The following is a 21,218-nucleotide window of genomic DNA, read 5'->3' as shown; positions in this document are numbered from 1 at the left end:
CCGCATGGAAACTCTGCTGTGTAAACATAGCCATAGAGTTAACAGCAGGGGAAGAGCAGCTCAAATAATAGAAGGGGGAGTGGGGAATAAAAAAACAAGACTTTATAAAGAGAGATTTATATAGGATGTATACAAGTAGAGAGAGAAAATTGTGCTCCTACGGCACATAGTATAATGGCTGCACAACAAAAGTAAGCAACATTTTAATGAAGACTTATGAAGTGTAGCCATAAGTCTTTGGCATTGTTTTGCTAAGTGGACAGGCCCTGCTCCAATGAGTCATCTCGGAGCTACAAGCTTGGCACCACAATATTTTACATGGTGTTTCCGATCAGCACCCTGAGCTAACTGGAAATTATTTTTATCTGTATTAGATGTTGCAATCAACTTTGAATGTGGCAGTTATAGGGTTAATACTGACATCAGAAATAGGATTATGACTGTTACACCTGATGACCAGCTTGTTGCATTATCTATTTTGGGTATTGATTCTCTTGACATACCTTCCTTGTCCCCAGTACAGCTGAACCATAATCTACATGCCTTGCCAAACCTGGTCATGTGGTTAAAAGTGGATAAGTTGAGGTCACTGAAAATATGGAGGATGGCCAAGAAATCTGCAGCAAAAGCACAACAAAAATAACAAAAAAAATGAGTGCTATTTTCTGATGCTGAGAGGAGTGCTCCAGAGGGGTGTCCATTGCCATTTACAAGAAAGTTACCTTTTCTTTAATGGTATGACATGAATTAGGTGATAGGGGAGCTTTTTTCTTGAAAGGTAGGATTGGCTTGGTGGTATACACTTTGCCGAATTTCTACTCACCTTTCAGATGACAAGTTGTATGGCTTCTTAGGACAGTGCCGGACTTCAGAGCCTTTGCGAACAAACCTATCATCTTGGGTGCAGACTTCAATCTAGTACTGGACTCTAACCAGGACTCTTTCGCTCACAAGTCCTTTTTTACTCCAATGGCCTTGTCCCCTCTTTAACAAGCAAACCGAGTTTGATCAGCATGTAGAGGATGCTTCATATCTCAAAGGTTGCTTATACACTCAACTCACATAGGGGGAGATTTATCAAAACCTGTCCAGAGGAGAAGTTGCTGAGTTTCCCATAGCAACCAACCAAACAGAAATGGTACCAATAAAAACTTTAGATTACGGCGCAAATAAAAAGAGCCCTCATACATCCCTGTATGCGGAAAATAAAAATGTTATAGGGGTCAGAAAAGGACATTTTTAAATGTATAAATTTTCTTGCATGTAGTCATGATTTTTTCCAAAAGTTAAACAAAATCAAACCTATATCCTTTTAATCATATGGACCTAAAAAACGAAGATAAGGTGTCTTTTTTTTTCAATTCTATTTTATTAGAATTTTATAAGTTTAACAATGTAGATAACAATGACAGGACATCACTCAGAAGTCAAAGATGTAAAGAACTTAGTATGCAATAAGTATATTGGCGGAGCGGCATGCAGGCCACAATGTTAACTGATCTAAAACAATCAAACAGGAGTACATAATGCATGTTTATAGAAGTAAAAAGGTAATAAGTGCTTCCTTAAAGTCAAGAAGGAGGAAGAAATTGGAGAAAAAGGAAGGCAAGGGAAGTTAGGAGATGGGGATAAGGAAAAGAAAGTAAGAGAAAGGAGGGAGGGAAATGAGGACGATGGAAAGGGAGTATGGGAGGAAAGGAGAAGGAGGAGGAATAGACAGAGAAGGACAAGGGGAGGGTATAGATAAAAGAGCACAGTAATATGTCATTTTTACCGAAAAATGCACTGCGTAGAAACAGAAACCCCCAAAAGTTACACAATGTTTTTTGTTTTTTTTTCAATTTTGTCCCACAAATATAATTTTTTTGGGGGTTTGCCATATATTTTGGGTAAAATGACTGATGTCATTACAATGTAGAATTGGTGGCACAAAAAAAAACATCATATGGGTCTGTAGGTGCAAAATTGAAAGGCTTGTGATTTTTAAAAGATAAGGAGGAAAAAACGAAAGTGCAAAAAGGGAAAAACACTGAGTTCTTAAGGGGTTAAAGGTGTTTCTTAATATCCTCGGAAACTAAAAAAAATCACAAATTGTAGATGGTCAATAACTCTTTGCCTGTTGGCTGAAAGGAATTGGATTCTCTAAAGGATCAAGATATACTTAACAAAAGCTGTTTGCATATGTAGACAAATGTAGGGGGCCATGATAAAGAAGCAGAATAAAAAAGCATTTATCCACACACTTTCTATAAATCAGATTGTGGTGTTTCCTGAACCTTTTTATTCAACCTACCCTCTGACCAAAATTATCAATCTATTTATATTATGACCAATATAGGAAAGAAAAACAAGTGGCACTGCTAGCAACCACAGGGTCTAGAAATAAAGGATACACATCGGAGGTTTACAACAGATAGGTACTTGTATAAGGGGTCCCATCGGCAGTGCTAGGTGAAACAGAACGTAGTCAGTAAAGGAGCAAACAAAGAACAAAATTACACCTGCACTCACCGCAAGGGTACCGCAACTCCGGCCTCACCCGAACGGTGCCTCCAATCAGCGATCGGGCATATCAGATGTGGAGCGCTCAGAAAAGGCGCCTGCACGCAATTACTATGCGCTTCATCCGGCCTCATTCACGTCATCGCGCTGTGCAACCTAAAATAGTGCACCTGCTGAAATCATGTGACCAAGATGACATATGCCACAAACCAACAGGTAAGGAAATAATGAAAAAAATAACATAATCCTATTAACCAAAATACTATTAGAACACTACTTTTAATGAACTACCTTAAAATCATAAAAATGGAGATAGATCAAGTCTATCATTATTATTATTTATATTATGCCTTTCTTAGACTTACTAAATGAGCCCATCCTTTCTACTGAAGAAGTTATTAAATTATTCCAACAATGCACTGAATAAGAGGTAAGGGCCTGTGGAATAAAATTGTAAAGTGCTGTGAAATCTGATTTATAAATAAATATTATAATTGTTATGTGTTATTTCCTTCCCCTTGGCAAAACACATTGAGTGGCGTGCCGATACACACCGCCACCTGCACCTGGATTTCCCCCACAAACACCCTATTTAAGTTGCTTACTTTACATTTCATTCTCATTTGGGGAGGGGGTGTGTCCTCTGTTTGGTCTCTTCATCCAATAACTGCAGGCTGCTCTGTAACCCCTCCCTCTCTATTTTCATGCTGCCCATGTGCCTAGAGCTGTTGCAAAACTACAACTCCCAGCATGCCCAGACAGCCAGGAGCATGTTGGGAGTTGTAGTTTTACAACAGCGGGATGCACACATTTGGGAAACAATGCTCTATATGGCCCAGGCTTCCTCCCTCCCCTGCTATTGTGGCTCCAGGTTCGGCCGACAATCAGTGGCGCTGCTCCAACCACAAACAGTCAACCCGCCCCCATGGGTCCCCGCACTCCACTGTCAAGTGCTGCTCCGCTGCTCCCCTGCTCCATGGTACTGGGACATTCTGATTACTGTGGCTATGCTTTTCTATGGTGCCGTCCCCTCTAGGAGTGAGTGCGTGAGTCTGCCGGCAAGCTATTCTGTGTAGATAACAGCCACACTGACTGTTTGTGTGCGGGCTTTCTGCTCTCACACAGACAGTGTGTATCCCCGCCTACAATGCACCCAGTGCAGCGGCTATCTCCTTTGGCTTTAACCAGGGTTTATGAAAGTGCCCAATTACATCTTAAATGGGTACTCCGCCCTAGACATCTTATCCCCTATCCAAAGGATAGGGGATAAGATGTCACATCGCTGCCGTCCCGCTGCTGGGGAGCCCTGGGATCCCCACGGCGGCACCGCGCTATCATTACAGCACAGAGCGAGTTCACTCTGTGCGTAATGATGGGCGATACAGGGGACGGAGTAGCGTGACGTCATGGCTCCACCCCTCGTGACAACACGGCCCGTCCCCTTAATGCAAGTCTATGGCAGGGGGCGTGACGACCGCCACGCCCCCTCCCATAGACTTGTATTGAAAGGGGCGGGTTGTGACGTAACGATGCTCCGGCCCCTGTATTGCCCGTCATTACGTGCAGAGCGAACTCGCTCTGTGCTGTAATGATAGCGCAGTGCCGCAGCGGGGATCCCGAGGGTCCCCAGCAGCGGGACCGTGGCAATCTGACATCTTATCCTCTATCCTTTGGATAGGGGATAAGATGTCTAGGGGCGGAGTACCCCTTCAATCTCTCAGACATCTTGACACTGCTACGTACAGCACATTGAATGTGCAACAGGATGAAATCATCACTTTTCTAGAGTGTTTCTAATGAATATACACAGCAGGTAAAAATCTTAATCTGATCTTAAATGATACTGCTAGGGGGTGTTTGCCCTAGTAAATGCCCATAAGGTTCTTTTGTAGCATCCTCAAAGTTTCTAAGAAGAAATGGGTTTTCCAAGGGTACATTTGTCTCGCTAATGTTAGAATTTACAATTTATCACATGGATTATTGAAAAGAACCATGAACTTGATATATAAATTTATGTTTCTACTCTTTTTACCCTGACAAAATATGTTTTGCACTAGATATAATATACTTAAATTCCTGTGATGAACATACTTGGTAGATGCTTTTTCTATTTCATTATTCTCACTAGTGCTTTCCATGAGATCATCAACAATGGTCAAATTTACCTTGTCAGGTGGAAACAGATCATCATCTATAAATGTATGTGGTAGTCCTTCAATAAACCTAATGTTAGGAAAAGAACAAGACAGGTCATCATACAGTTTTTGCTAACATGCATAAAACCAAACAATATTGTCGGGCTTGTGTGGTAAATGAGTAGCACTATTTAACAGCAGCTCTTTTACAAAATAACTCTTTCCAGAGTTGAATAGGCCAGCTAAAATGCATGAAAAAGGATGTTGTAACCGGTTGTCCATGATATAAATAGATGACTGGAATCGTTGTCACTGTAATATGCAATGTGTTTAATTTTGCCTTTCTGTTTCGCGCAGACCGTTGGGACTCATTGATCCTGAGATTCCAAAAAAAGGGCTGCTAGATCATATGAAAAAGAGTGATGTAATGACGTGATAAAAGCACTAGAAGCAAAAGGCAGTGTTGTAAAATTGTCTATCAAGTGTCTCTGTTTTTGGGTCTCAGATGAGGAATTACGGGGATAGCCCAAAACTAAATCCTTTAGGCTATCAAAATTAATAACCTGTGTGTTTACAACATTTAGTGTTATGCCCTTCAGCTTTAAAGGGGTTCTCCCTTGTTTATACTGTTTTTTGTTATTATGTTTGTGTGTTATGTGTGTATAAGTATGTGTTTTTTTATGTGTGTTGTGATTATGTATATATGTATTTTCTTACCTTTTGTGAAGATCCGGAAGCTGGCCCCTTTTTCTTCCACTGGCTTTGCTGTGCACCTCGGCCTCCGCCATGTTGTGTTCGGTAAGTGGGATGTCGGGGGGTGTGTTCTTGCTTCTGTCCTTCCTATCTTCTGACGTTCGAGGCAAATCTTTTCTTCCTGTTTCTTCCGTGGCTCAGCAACGAATCTGCGGCCTCTTCTGGTGCATGCGCAGGTAGTTTTTTTTTTTTTTTACCTATAAAGTTTTTTTTGTCTAATTGACAAACTGTCTGCGCATGCGCGAGTACGCAAGTGCTACGCTAACAGTGTAGCGTGCGTTAGGTCTACGCTAATAGCGTAGCTTCGCGCAAGTGCAGACAGTTTGTCAATTAGACAAAAAACACTTTATTGGTAAGAAAAAAAATAAAAAAATACCTGTGCATGCGCCGGAAGAGGCCGGAGATTCTTAGCTGAGCCACGGAAGAAACAGGAAGAAAAGATTTGCCTCGGACATCAGAAGATAAGAAGGACAGAAGCAAGAACAAACCCCCCGACATCCCACTTACCGAACACAACATGGCGGAGGCCGAGGTGCACAGCAAAGCCAGTGGAAGAAAAAGGGGCCAGCTTCCGGATCTTCACAAAAGGTAAGAAAATACATATATATATAATCACAACACACATAAAAAAACACATACTTATACACACATAACACACAAACATAACAAAAACAGTATAAACAAAGGAGAACCCCTTTAAGACTGTTTTATCTGTATTGAGCTTGTACCCATAGGTTCTTGGGCTGGCAGAGACAAATTATGTGATGTGTGAGTCATCGGGAAATTCAATGGTTAATTCCCCCATATAATCGCCTAAAGGTGGATTCCACTCACCAACGCGATGCACAAAAATGACAGAATCTGTGTGAAGATAAATGCATCTATCATGCAATCTGTCAAGAAGTGAGTACAGTTCTAGTCTGGCATAGGCTGTTGTAAAACAAGCAATAAAAATGTTTGTGTTACTGTTGACTGTGTGTTGGCCCTTTGTGTATTTCCAGTTCACTGTTGCAGTTTCATCATCAATAAAATTTAACCCAAAAACCTCGTGGCAGGGTGCAAAGGCGTATTGAAAGAGCTCATCAGGATCAAGCACAATCCTAGTGTTGGGTAGATTAGACCTCTGAGCAAGCTTCCCCCATAAAGAATTTAAGAAAAGTTTTTGAGATTTGTCTTTTAGCGGGGTTCTCAACTATTTTTTGGGCCTCAACTGCACACCTTCCTTTTCAAGAAAGAAATCAATGTATTTTTGTTTTTTTACATCATCCGTGCACCAGAGAGGGTAACCCGATGCCTCCTGTTTATCCCTAAGATGCAATTTAATGTAGGGTGCAAAAAGATTATCAGTAATGTTAGGAAAATGCCAGACCTCATAGACTTCACAGTGCCTGTAACCCTTTTCCAAAGCCAGCTCTAACTCAATTGTACACCAAGTGCCTGTGAGAGAATGCTGTCCATCGCTGTGCATGCATTCACTTGTCTGTGTGTTTACAGTGCATGTGAAACAGAGAAGATACATCACTTTTTTGTTAATTTTCACAGGTAAGACTGGAAAAAACAAGTCCCTTTAAGGGTAAATCTTTACCCTGGCAGTGCCAAAGTAATTTTTGATGTAGCTAAAATTGTCATAAATGATGGTAGGATGTCCTACAGGATATGTCTTTGTTTTGTTCACAAATGGGTATAGGCTAGTGAAATCATAGTAATGTATTGCCTCACCATCTGATTGTTTGTGATAGAGTTTGATGGCATTAGTTCACCCCCCATAAAGTGCATCCCGTGTATATAGAGGTGTTGGGAATTGCATTTCATGGAGAAATGTTTGAAGGTTAGAATCTTTTTCTTTTTAATATTCAAAGTTTATTGTAATTTTACACAAACAAAGAATAAACAAAGAATAAACAAGGCATCAAATCAGAAAAGCGAATGCCAGAGGAACAAGTAAAACAGATTGCCATATTAGGCCACAAATCCATGTGACAGTCGGTCTGGTCGAAAAAGGTTCACTATTAGCGGAGAGATCTCCAAGGAAAGCATATTACAGTTCAGTGGCATCCGACATCTGAAAACGAATAGTCAATACAGGCAACGCAATGTCAGCATTAAAAAAAATAAAGGTTATAAGGAGAGAAACGGGATGGGGGAAGAAAGGGAGAAGGTAAGCAGAGAAAGGGAAAGGACGAGATGGAACAGGAAAAGTGGAGAAAAGAGGGCAAGGAGGGGATGGAGAGAAAGGAGAAAAGGGGGAGGGGGGAAGGTGGCAGGAAAAAGGGAAGCAGGAAGTATTAGAGGGTACCTCTCAGGACGGACGATCCTCAGCATCTCGTGAAAAGTCGACAAGTGTAGTGCGGTAGCAACCAGTAAGAATGGGTTTGGGGCAGCAAGACAAGTATATGGTCAGTGAAGCAATGACTCATCAACTGGAAGGCAGCGGCCCATCCAATCAGGGCAGTAAATGTAGGGAGGTGAAAGCAGTGGAGTTTAGGAACTCCAACCAGGGACCCCAGATCAGTAAATATTTAGTTAAATGCGGGCGAGTGTCCGCCGTAAGTTTCTCCATTCTATGAATGTGTGTAACCTCTTGTAGCCAGGATGAGATAGAGGATGCTGTGGTCATTTTCCACAATCTCGGGATGACTGTCCTGGCGGCTAGTAGAAGATGTGTGATCAGTTTGGAGGTGTATGTAGGTACGGAAGAGGGAAGGATGGAGAGAAGGACAACCTCAGGTGTCAGTGGAAGCCAAATCAATGTAATGTGTTCAATTATGTGTAATACATTCCTCCAGAAATCAGATATGGAGGGACAGGACAGCCAGATGTGAAGCATCGTACCCTTTTCTGAAGTGCATCTCCAACACGTATCTGGGACACCGGGATAGAAGGAGGCCAAGAGAGCAGGAACCCTATACCATCTCGTTAATATCTTATAATTGGTTTCCTGGGCTTTACAGGAGATCGAAGCTGTGTGGCATCTCTGCATGGCCTTGTTCCAGTCATCCTCTAGTATCGAGTGGCCTAATTCCTTCTCCCAATTGTCTATAAAGGGCAGAGGTTGAGTAGTGGAAACATCTAAGAGAATAGCATACAGGTGGCTAACGGTCCGAGACAAACGCATTGGAGATACACAAAGAAGTTCAAATTTAGTTAAGGGTAGATTGAGATGTATTTTGTCACGCATCGACTGGTAAAAGTGTTGGAGTTGGGCATATTGGAATAGGTGCAGGGGTGATGGGGGGATTCCGAAATGAGGTCAGGCAAAGGCCTAATGTTAGAATGGACTAACAGTGTGTGGAATGTGATCCCTGACCCCCGTTGGAAGGATAGAAAGCGGAGGCTAGAGGGAGTCGGTGGGAATGTCGGGTTATCAAATAGAGGGGTTAAGGGACCGTCAGATGGGAAAAGAGCAAGTTTTGACATGTAACGTTTACGGGCACGATTGATCGAGTAGAGTACTGGAGGTAGAACTTCTGGTTTAGACGGGTGGGAAGATGACTGAGGGCGCCATAGGAACTCCATCAACTCGCTGTTCACCACCAAACCCTCCAGAGTGACCCACTGTTTAGTAGTGGTATGGTCACAGCAATCCAGCACTCTATTCAATACTGCCGCCAAATAGTAAGATAAATAGTCCGGTAGGTTAGAATCTTTTTCAACCATTTCATTCCCCTCATGCTCCCACATCAATCGTTTTGAGAACCCACAACTCTGTAGATATCAATTTTTTTTTAATCAAAAAAAAGCATGATACAACTGTCCATAGCTTGTCTTTGTCATCTTCTTTGTGTCATTTTCACTATAGCAACATGGGGCAACCGTGGTAAAAGCAACCCTGAAATTCCAATGCTATGTGTTGGACATTAACATAGGCATACCCATCTAAAAAATATTTTCCGACCTGCTTTTCAACACCTTTCAATGCGTGCTGTATGCTAATATTTTCTGTGTGGTCTATGTACATGAGCCATTGAATGGCTGGTGTTGAGTAACATTTTTTTGTTTTGTTGCAATTGTCAAAGGGAGCAATGTCAATGGTGTTTTTCTGGTAGAAACTTAAACCTGTACATTTCCATGCATAGAGAAGCCAGAGTGATATGCTGACAAGGATCAACACACTGAGACAACACAATGTTTTTGCTTTTCCTTCTCACAGTATTTTGAAACATTTGTCCTAGTCATCTCCATCACTCCATCTCTCTAGAGTACAGAGGCCTGTCTCAAAACATCAACATCTTGTTTACAGTAAGATTTTAGCTTGGCTTTAAAATCAAAAGTGTTGTTTTTATGTATCTCATACCACTCGATGGACTCTTTTTTCTCACCAGCCATCATGTATTCCACACCATAGTAGTTGGCATCTGGCAACGGTCCTACATAGACTTGATTCTCTTTTGTGTTGAGAAAGTGTGGAAAGTGTCCATTTGCACCTGAAAAGCCAATAGCTTGGGGTAGTTAACAAAGCTGTATGGGGATAAAATTTAGAGAGTCTATGAATCTCATTTTTAAATCAGGTAGGGTCACACATATAAGTTGTCCACCTTGAGCAATTATTTTTACATCCAACTTTTCAGCAATCAGCTCTCTAACTACAAAGTAAGATTGATATCTTCCTGAATTGTGGGCTATAAAAGTATAACATGAAAATTTACCACTGGTAAAGAATTGCACAAAGTCACGTGTAAAGGTCTTGCCCTCAGATTCCCAGGAAGTATCACCGTACAATGTTGTGGCATAAATAAAGTTGGGCATGTGTGTACCAGTTTCCTGTTGGCATTTGTAGTCACAGAAGATATAAAGATCAGACTCTTTCTTTGCTTTGCACCTTTGCATGTATCATATTCGTGAATTTGCGAATATTTGCGAATATAGCGCTATTTATTCACAATTACGAATATTCTTTTTTTTTTTTTTCACAGTACACATCACAGTGATCATCCCTCTCTGCTTCCAGCTTGTGTGGTATAAAGAAGGCTCTAATACTACTGTGTGAGACTGGCGTACAAATTTTTGTATATGCAAATTTTCGCATATGCAAATTTTCGCATGTGCGCATTTTCGCATTTGCAAAAATAAAATGCGAATATTTCAAATATGCGAATTTAGTCAATATATGACGAATATTCGTCCATATATTCGCAAAATATCGTGAATTTGAATATGGCCTATGCCGCTCAACACTACTTTTAATGCCATAGTAATGCTGATCATGCTGTAGAATATACACAGTCTTGTCTGTGGGCTTATTGTCCGTGTGAAAATAAAGCCAATCACCGTTACTGTAGTACAATACATTAATGGCACTGTCCACGTAACTTTCAAAAGCCGCACTGTCGCTAAAGCTTACCATTTCAGTATCGGGAATGACCGAATGCTGTGTGTATCTGTCGGGCACGTGGCAATAAAAACGTATCATCAACGTCCCCATCAGCTACCAAAGCACATAAGCTTGAGACAAAACACAAATTAGAGTCATAGTTGTTAAAGTCATACAGACAACGTATTTTCTGTTTGATGATCTTGCTGTAATCAATAGACTTTAAACGCCTCTTGGCCCCACCCCTTCTGTTTCTGATGACCGTAATAGCGAGCTTCAAACAATCTGAAGCCAGGCATTATGCGTTACTCTGTAATGCAGATGCTACTGCATCCAAGAAAGTCTCTGCATTAAATACAGTATTTATCGTGGTATACCACGCACCGGCCTATAACACGCACCCTCATTTTACCAAGGATATTTGGGTAAAAAAAGTTTTTTACCCAAATATCCATGGTAAAATGAGGGTGCATGTGTGCATGTGTATACCCCGATACATCCCAGGGAAAGGCAGGGGGAGAGAGGCCGTAGCTGCCCGCTTCTCTCCCCCTGCCTTTCCTGGGGTCTAGAGCCTTCTCTCCCCCTGGCTATCGGCGCCACTGCCCGTTCTGTCCCCCTGACTATCGGTACCGTCGCCCCATTGCCGGCGCCGATAGCCAGGGGGAGAGAAGCGGCGCCGACAGCCAGGGGGAGAGAAGGGGCAGTGGCACCCATTGCCGACGCCGCTGCCCCGTTGCCTCCCCCCATCCCCGGTGGCATAATTACCTGGGTTGCTATGCACGGCGCGGCGCACTGACGTCTTGGGGTAGTTAACAAAGCTGTATGGGGATAAAATTTAGAGAGTCTATGAATCTCATTTTTAAATCAGGTAGGGTCACACATATAAGTTGTCCACCTTGAGCAATTATTTTTACATCCAACTTTTCAGCAATCAGCTCTCTAACTACAAAGTAAGATTGATATCTTCCTGCATTGTGGGCTATAAAAGTATAACATGAAAATTTACCACTGGTAAAGAATTGCACAAAGTCACGTGTAAAGGTCTTGCCCTCAGATTCCCAGGAAGTATCACCGTACAATGTTGTGGCGTAAATAAAGTTGGGCATGTGTGTACCAGTTTCCTGTTGGCATTTGTAGTCACAGAAGATATAAAGATCAGACTCTTTCTTTGCTTTGCACCTTTGCATGTATCATATTCGTGAATTTGCGAATATTTGCGAATATAGCGCTATTTATTCACAATTACGAATATTCTTTTTTTTTTTTTTCACAGTACACATCACAGTGATCATCCCTCTCTGCTTCCAGCTTGTGTGGTATAAAGAAGGCTCTAATACTACTGTGTGAGACTGGCGTACAAATTTTTGTATATGCAAATTTTCGCATATGCAAATTTTCGCATGTGCGCATTTTCGCATTTGCAAAAATAAAATGCGAATATTTCAAATATGCGAATTTAGTCAATATATGACGAATATTCGTCCATATATTCGCAAAATATTGTGAATTTGAATATGGCCTATGCCGCTCAACACTACTTTTAATGCCATAGTAATGCTGATCATGCTGTAGAATATACACAGTCTTGTCTGTGGGCTTATTGTCCGTGTGAAAATAAAGCCAATCACCGTTACTGTAGTACAATACATTAATGGCACTGTCCACGTAACTTTCAAAAGCCGCACTGTCGCTAAAGCTTACCATTTCAGTATCGGGAATGACCGAATGCTGTGTGTATCTGTCGGGCACGTGGCAATAAAAACGTATCATCAACGTCCCCATCAGCTACCAAAGCACATAAGCTTGAGACAAAACACAAATTAGAGTCATAGTTGTTAAAGTCATACAGACAACGTATTTTCTGTTTGATGATCTTGCTGTAATCAATAGACTTTAAACGCCTCTTGGCCCCACCCCTTCTGTTTCTGATGACCGTAATAGCGAGCTTCAAACAATCTGAAGCCAGGCATTATGCGTTACTCTGTAATGCAGATGCTACTGCATCCAAGAAAGTCTCTGCATTAAATACAGTATTTATCGTGGTATACCACGCACCGGCCTATAACACGCACCCTCATTTTACCAAGGATATTTGGGTAAAAAAAGTTTTTTACCCAAATATCCATGGTAAAATGAGGGTGCATGTGTGCATGTGTATACCCCGATACATCCCAGGGAAAGGCAGGGGGAGAGAGGCCGTAGCTGCCCGCTTCTCTCCCCCTGCCTTTCCTGGGGTCTAGAGCCTTCTCTCCCCCTGGCTATCGGCGCCACTGCCCGTTCTGTCCCCCTGACTATCGGTACCGTCGCCCCATTGCCGGCGCCGATAGCCAGGGGGAGAGAAGCGGCGCCGACAGCCAGGGGGAGAGAAGGGGCAGCGGCACCCATTGCCGACGCCGCTGCCCCGTTGCCTCCCCCCATCCCCGGTGGCATAATTACCTGGGTTGCTATGCACGGCGCGGCGCACTGACGTCATGCGCCGCGCCGTGCAGCGCATAGCAACGACGAAGGGGACACACGCCGGAGGCCTGCAGCAGCGCGGACCCGACCCAGGCAATGGGTGCCGCTGCCCCTTCTCTCCCCCTGGCTATCGGCGCCGGTACCGATAGTCAGGGGGACAGAACGGGCAGCGGCGCCGATAGCTAGGGGGAGAGAAGGGCTGGCAGCAGGGCTCTAGACCCCAGGAAAGGCAGGGGGGAGAGAAGCGAGCAGCGACGGCCTCTCTCCCCCTGCCTTTCCTGGGGCGGTATCGGCGTATAATACGCACATAGACTTTAGGCTAAAAATTTTAGCCGAAAAAGTGCGTGTTATACGCCGATAAATACGGTACATCTTTTCCCTGTTTTGTTGAGTACACAGGATCGAGTGAGCATTCACCCTCCAGTCTTAACTGTACAAAATTACCAGGATTAAAGGGGTACACCGTTGAAAAACTTTTTTTTTTAAATCAACTGGTGCCAGAAAGTTGAACAGATTTGTAAATTACTTATATTTAAAAAATCGTTATCCTTCATGTACTTATTAGCTGCTGAATACTACAGTGGAAATTATTTTCCGTTTGAAACACAGAGCTGTCTGCTGACATCATGAGCACAGTGTTCTCTGCTGACATCTCTGTCCATTTTAGGAACTGTCCAGAGTAAAAGGAAATCCCAATAGCAAACATATGCTGTTCTGGATAGTTCCTAAAATGGACAGAGATGTCAGCAGAGAGCACTGTGCTCCTGATGTCAGCAGACAGCTCTGTGTTACAAAAAGAAAATAATTTCCGCTGTAGTATTCAGCAGCTAATAAGTACAGGAAGGATTAAGATTTTTTAATAGAAGTAATTTACAAATCTATTTAACTTTCTTGCACCAGTTGATAAAAAAAAAAAAAAAAGTTTTTCACCGGATTACCCCTTTAACATACCTTAAGATATTGTCCAGTAATGACTGAATGGCTTCATGCACACCACTCACAGCCTCCACAAATGACTGTATAACCTAGATTCACAAATCTAAAGTGGTCTGTTTACTCAATACCATCAAAGTCTTTTAGGTCTCTCTGTCTATGAAAGAAATGCTGTAGTCTTGGGGTTGTGTCATCAGCCTGAATAGAGTTGTATGCTGGAGTGTGTAGCATTTTGTGAACCATGCACAGTCAGACTGGTACCTTCTAGAGGGTCATTATTGTCTTGTGAGTTTTGTTGTCGTGTCATGGCGTTGTCTGTGTTTACACAGTTAAGTCTTTGTGACTTTCAAAGTCTCCGCTTTGCTAATGATTTCTTAGCTTTCAGTAACATTTTGACAGTTTTTATAGCTCTTAGTCTTTTAAAAAGGGTTGATCTACAACTGTTAAATTTGTTTATGATACCACCAATCATGGATATTCCTTGGGGCCTCCTTGACTGTTTTTCCAGAAGGCTTTCAAAGACATATCTGAACTGACGACTTAGTTCAGACAACTCAGCTACCTTTTGGGTGTCCGGTATGCATGTAGTTAATGATGCATATTGGTCCATCGAATAAGTTAACTGATTACGTATAGTCAGTAAGTGTACATGTTCACCTGACATTCTGTCTAATGTCATTAGAGATGCAGTAGGCCATTGACCATGCATATTCTGTGTTTCTGCATTAGGTGGTGTAGCTGTGTGTTCACTCTGTGTATTTTGAACTTGTTCATTATGATGAGCCCGAAAATAGTCTGGTTTCATGCAGCATGGCTTACAAGTGCCGACTTGAGTAGGTCTGGGTTCCTCTACTTCTAAAATTGTAGGTAGCGGAGTAATTACTTTTTTAGAGGCACTTTTTACATTTATAAGTATGCGTGTATAGTAATACTTACTTGTTTGATTTATTGTGTTGAGACCCTGTTCATCGTCTTTTGTTGTAGTAGTTACTGTGAAGGCCGGTTTTCGTGGTTTAATGGTCTTCCACACTGTGAAATTAGTTATACACATATAAATATAGATATTAACTCTGTAATGGTTTTGTAATTCTACACTTTTAAATGCTTTTAATATATTTCAGTAGTCAGTACATAGTTGCTACAGTACATTTATAAGTATACGTGTATAGTAATACTTACTTGAATGATTAATTGTGCTGGGCCCTGACTCTTCGTCTTTTTTTGTAGTAGTTATTATGAAGGCCAGTTTTCTGTCTTTAATGGGTTTCAGCACTGTGAAATTAATTATACACATATAAATATAGATATTAACTGTGTAATGGTTTTGTATTTCTACGCTATTTAAAAGCGTTTCCTATATTTCAGCATGCAATACCTTTTTTGTCCCCAGCACTCTGTGTTTTTCTCTGTTTTTCTTTCCTAGCAGTAGACTGTTGATTGCTCCATGATTCTGCTTCCACATTATACACTGCTGTTTCTGTATAAAAAACACAGTACATTAACAGTGTCCTTTTGCCGTCATATGATCACATAAATAACATAAATGTTTAAAAATATCAAAGCATTAATTAGCTAACATATAAAATGCATATAGATACATAAGCAGTGTAAATTTATAAAAACATCAAAGCAGTCATTAGCTAGCATATGCAAGCACACAACCACATGAGCATTTAAAGCACCCTCTATTCCATCAACAGCATCACCAGTCGGATCAACACCCCCTCCTTACATTGGTAAGAGTTAAAACTCTTGACCATTTCAGCTGTCAATGCATCAATTACAAAAAGAACAGATAACATTTTTACTATTTTATGGCGCGTATAGGAAAAACAGACACATCATTAGGACCCATAATGTAGACAATTTCTGAATTTAAAGCACAAATTCCTGATACTGCATAAAATAGGAAACAGTTAATAAAATATGATGATAAATCATGATTAGTTGTATACATACAAACATATCATTTAGAGCATCCTCTATTACGTCAACCGCATCACCGGCCTGATTCAACAACACATCCTGACCGTGATAGTAATTAAAGGGGTATTCCAGGCAAAACCTTTTTTTATATATATCAACTGGCTCTTGAAAGTTAAACAGATTTGTTAATTACTTCTATTAAAAAATCTTAATCCTTCCAATAGTTATTAGCTTCTGAAGTTTTCTGTCTAACTGCTCAATGATGATGTCACGTCCCGGGAGCTGTGCATGATGGGAGAATATCCCCATAGGAACTGCACAGTTCCCGGGACGTGAGTCATCATAGAGCAGTTAGACAGAAAACAACAACTCAACTTCAGAAGCTAATAACTATTGGAAGGATTAAGATTTTTTAATAGAAGTAATTTACAAACCTGTTTAACTTTCCGGAGCCAGTTGATATATAAAAAAAAAGTTTTGGCCTGGAATACCCCTTTAAAACTCTCGGCAAATTCAGAGGCCAGCGCATTAACTACAATAAAGAACAGATCACATTTTTACTATTTTAGGGTGTGTATAAAAAACAAGGTGTGTATATGTATATATATATATATATATATATATATATATATATATATATATATATATATATATATATATATATATATGGCTTACCCAATTCGGAGTCTATAAGATCAATGCCTTGGATCATCTCATCGTCTTGATTGAAATTTTGCTCAGCCATCTAAAATAATTACAAGTCTGTTACATATAATAAACACGCGGCTGTTTAAAACAAAGAATCACTTATACAAACAACGTTTAAAAAGTGGGAAATTTCACAGTTATTAAATAGGACACTTACATTGGATCTGTAGAGCGATCTATAGCAGCTTCAAATTTGGAATGCTGGCAGACAAGCAGGGGTCTTGAGTGAATCTGAGCAGCTCTGAGCCTTATTTATAGTTAATGCCCCTATAGTATAACCCCTTTATGATGTAACTGACAGGAGCTTACATACTCTCTTTTGGAATGTTAAATGTTTCCATATGTTGATACGCTTGTGTAAAGAAATGACGTAGTAACAGACATATAATTCAGTGATGAAAAATTGTCATAGAACGTCATATCAAAATCTTATATAGAAGACACTTGCGGAAATACATTGTGATAACCTGTAAAATGCTTTTAATTTAATCATGACATGAACACGTACTGGGGAAATACTGCAAAGGCAGTATTTCACAGCTAAAAATCTGGGATTGTTTTCTGGAATTGAAAACCTATACCGTAAAGTTAAGAAGCTAGGTATAAAGCGGCAGGAACTAAACAAGTGGTAACGCCGGCCAGATGCTTATCCATAAGCCTGCTCGAAAAATTTTTGAACGTAATCCTGTAATAGTATCAGATATTGATTCTCAATGGCAAGCTGACCTTGTTAGCATGTTGCAACATTTGAAAGAAAATGGCAGCATAAAATATATATTAACTGTGATAGACGTGCTATCAAAATGTGCTTGGTGTGTTGCATTGAGAGAGAAGACTGCCAGCAATGTTGCAAAGGCCTTTGAGTTCATTTTTAAAAATGACAATCGTGTACGCCAAAAACTGCAGACTAATAGCGGTCGAGAATTTATGAATAATGCCTTGAAACGTATTTGTAAATTGTACAGTATAAAAAAGTTCTTTACAAACTGCTGTAAAGGCCGCCTTAGTGGAGCGATTTAACCGTGCCTTAACCCCTTAAGGACCAAGCCCATTTTAACCTTAAAGAGGTACTCCGGTGCTTAAACATTTTATCCCCTATCCAAAGGATAAGGGATAAGATGCCTGATCGCGGGAGTCCCGCTGCTGGGGACCACGTTTGTAATCGGTGCCCGGAGTGTGTTCGCTCCAGGACTGATTACCGGTGACCGCAGGGCCGGTGGCGTGTGACGTCCCACCTCCACCCCCGTGTGACATCACGCTCTGCCCCTCAATACAAGCCGACGGGAGGGGGCGTGAAAGCTATCACGCCCCCTCCCGTAGGCTTGCATTGAGGGGCGGAGCGTGACATCATATGGGGGCGGAGGCATGACATCACATGTCGCCCGCCCTGCGGTCGACAATAATCAGACCCGGAGTGAACACGCTCCGGGCACTGATTACAAACGGGGTGCCGCGTGCATGATCCCGGGGTCCCCAGCGGGGGAACTCCCGCAATCAGGCATCTTATCCCCTATCCTTTGGATAGGGGATAAGATGTTTAAGCACCGGAGTACCCCTTTAAGGACCAGGCCAATTTTATTTTTGCATTTTTGTTTTTTCCTCCTCGATTTCTAAAATCCATAACTCTTTTATATTTCCATCTACAGACCCATATAAGGGCTTGTTTTTTGCGTGACCAATTGTACTTTGTAATGAAACCTCTCATTTCACCATAAAATGTATGGCGAACCCCAAAAAAAATTTTTTAGTGAGGAAATTTATATGAAAACCACTGTTTTGCACATTTTGGTGGGTTTTGTTTTCACTCTGTATGTGTAGTTTACGGTAAAAATGACATGTGTTTTTTATTCTGTGGGTCAATACGATTAAAATGATACCCATGGCTAGATATTTTTATATTTTTGATCTAAAATCACCCTATTTTGACCACCTATAACTTTTTAATTTTTCCGTATATAGGGCGGTATGAGGGCTAATTTTTTTGTGCCATCATCTGTACTTTTTATCGATACATTTGCATACATAAAACTTTTAGATTATTTTTTATAAAGAAAAATTTGGAATAAAATGTGACAAAAAAGCAGCATTTTTGGACTTAATTTTTTTTTTTACGTCTACGTCGTTCACTGTACGGGATCATTAACATTTATATTTTGATAGTTCGGACATTCACACACGCGGCGATACCAAATACGTTCGGGGCCACACCATAGCGGGTTGGGCCCGGACCCGTGGCTAATAGCGCGCGGCACTGATCGCGATGCCGCACGCTATTAACCCTTTAGAGGCGGCGTTCAAAGTTGAACGCAGCGTCTAAAGTGAAAGTAAAGCACTGCCGGTTAGCCCAAGGGGCTGTTCGGGATCAAAATTGTGGCATCCCGAATAGCTGTAAAGACAGCAGGAGGGTACCTACCTTCCTCTATGCTGTCCGATTGCCAAATGACTGCTCAGTGCCTGAGATACAGGCATGAGCAGTCAAGCAGCAGAATCTTTGCTCAATGGTTTCTTAGGAGAAACCCTTGATCAATGTAAAAGATCGGTGTGTGCAGTGTTATAGAACCCTATGGGAGCTATAACATTCCCCCCAAAAAAGTGAATAAAGATAATTTAACCCCTCCCCTAATAAAAGTTTGAATCACTTCGGCGTACGAGCATAAAAATTCCAAAGTCCAAAATAGCGTATTTTGGTCACTTTTTATATCTTGAAAAAATGAATAAAAAGTCATAAAGTCTGATCAATACATAAATGGTACCGCAGAAACTTCAGATCACGGTGCAAAAAACTAGCCCTTATATCACCCCATACTCAGAAAAATATAAAAGTTTTAGGGGTCAGAAGATGACAATTTTAAACGTATAAATTTTCCTGCATGTAGTTATGAAATTTACCAGAAGTATGACAAAATCAAACCTATATAAGTAGGGGTTATAAAAAAAATTATGCTTTTTGGGGGTAAAATGGAAAAAACAGACAATTTTCATTTTTATTGGGGGATGGGATTTTTCCCTTTTTTTTTACTTTTTTTTTTTTAATTTTTAAACTTTTCTTTACACTTTTTATGTCCCCATAGGGGACTATCTATAACAATCATTTAATTGCTAATACTCTTGAGTGCTATGCATAGAGCATACCATAGATCAGTATTATGGGTGATCTTCTGCTCTGGTCTGTTCGATCTCAGACCAGAGCAGGAGACTCCGGGAGACGGACAGAGGATGGTGAGGTGACCTCCGTCCCCCATTACAGATGATCGGATCCCTGCGGCAGTGCTGCGGGCGATCCGATCATCTATTTTAACATGTGCATTGCCGCAGATACCATGATCTGTACTGATCACGGCATCTGAGGTGTTAATGGCGGACATCCACGCGATAGCGGATGTCGGCCATTACCGGCGGGTCCCCAGCTGCTGATAGCAGCCGGAACCTGCCGTGTATGACGTGAGCACCGCTCCGATGCTTACGATCATACACAGAACCTAAATGTACGTCCCGGTGCGCGAAGTACCGCCGAACCAGGACGTACGTTTATATCTGTGGTCGTTAAGGGGTTAAAAACTAGGATGTGGCGCTACCTCACAAAACATAATACTGTTTGGTATTTAGATGTTTTACCGGATCTGATATACAGTTACAATCATTCTTATCACCATACAATTTGTTGTAGGCCCATTGATGTGACAAAGAAAAACTCTTTAAGAATATGGAGAAACATTTATGGCAAAAGTATGCATATTAAACCTATCAAACCAACTTTAAATATTGGGGATCATGTACGTATATCGCAATACAAGAATATTTTCGCAAAAGGCTATGAAAAATCATTTACAGATGAAATATTTTTGATTGGCAGCGTTAATACAAGATTCCGAAAACCATTTTATAAACTTGTTGATTTGGCGGTTCATTTTACATAGAGGAAGTACAAAAAGTTCCTGCGGATGTAAATCGTGTGTACCGAATCGAAAAAGTTTTGGAAAACAAAGCAAATCTGAGGTAAAACACACTATTTTGAAAAGTGGCTTGGACATCCTACAAAGTTTAACAGTTGGATGGAAGAAAGTCAGTTGACAACGGTATGAGTCATGAAGTCATTCTGCCTGACCCTCCCTAGTAAAGTTTCTAGATATATATACCGCAACAACACAATCTCTACATACACCACTAAGTTAGCAAAACCTGTTCCTCTTTCCGAACAATATGAAGTCGCCTTGACCAAAATACAGTACCCTCACATTTGGTATACCTTTGGGAATCAAGAAGGCAGCTTTTTTATTGGAAAGCAAGATGAGGGTGTTAAGGAATACCATATCAGATCTGGTTTTTATTCTAGCGTTAGCGACGCTGTAAAGGCGATCAATGAGTGGATTGATAACATTAAGATATCAAACAATAACTTTAAACTGCGTTATGATTCACTACAACAAACTGTTTATACAACTGAATTATAGACACTCTTTTTTGCACCTAGAGAAAAACTTTCACATATTTTA

Source organism: Hyla sarda, chromosome 1 (assembly GCF_029499605.1).
Source record: "Hyla sarda isolate aHylSar1 chromosome 1, aHylSar1.hap1, whole genome shotgun sequence".
NCBI classification, from domain to species: domain Eukaryota; kingdom Metazoa; phylum Chordata; class Amphibia; order Anura; family Hylidae; genus Hyla; species Hyla sarda.
This window is presented reverse-complemented; position numbering follows the sequence as displayed.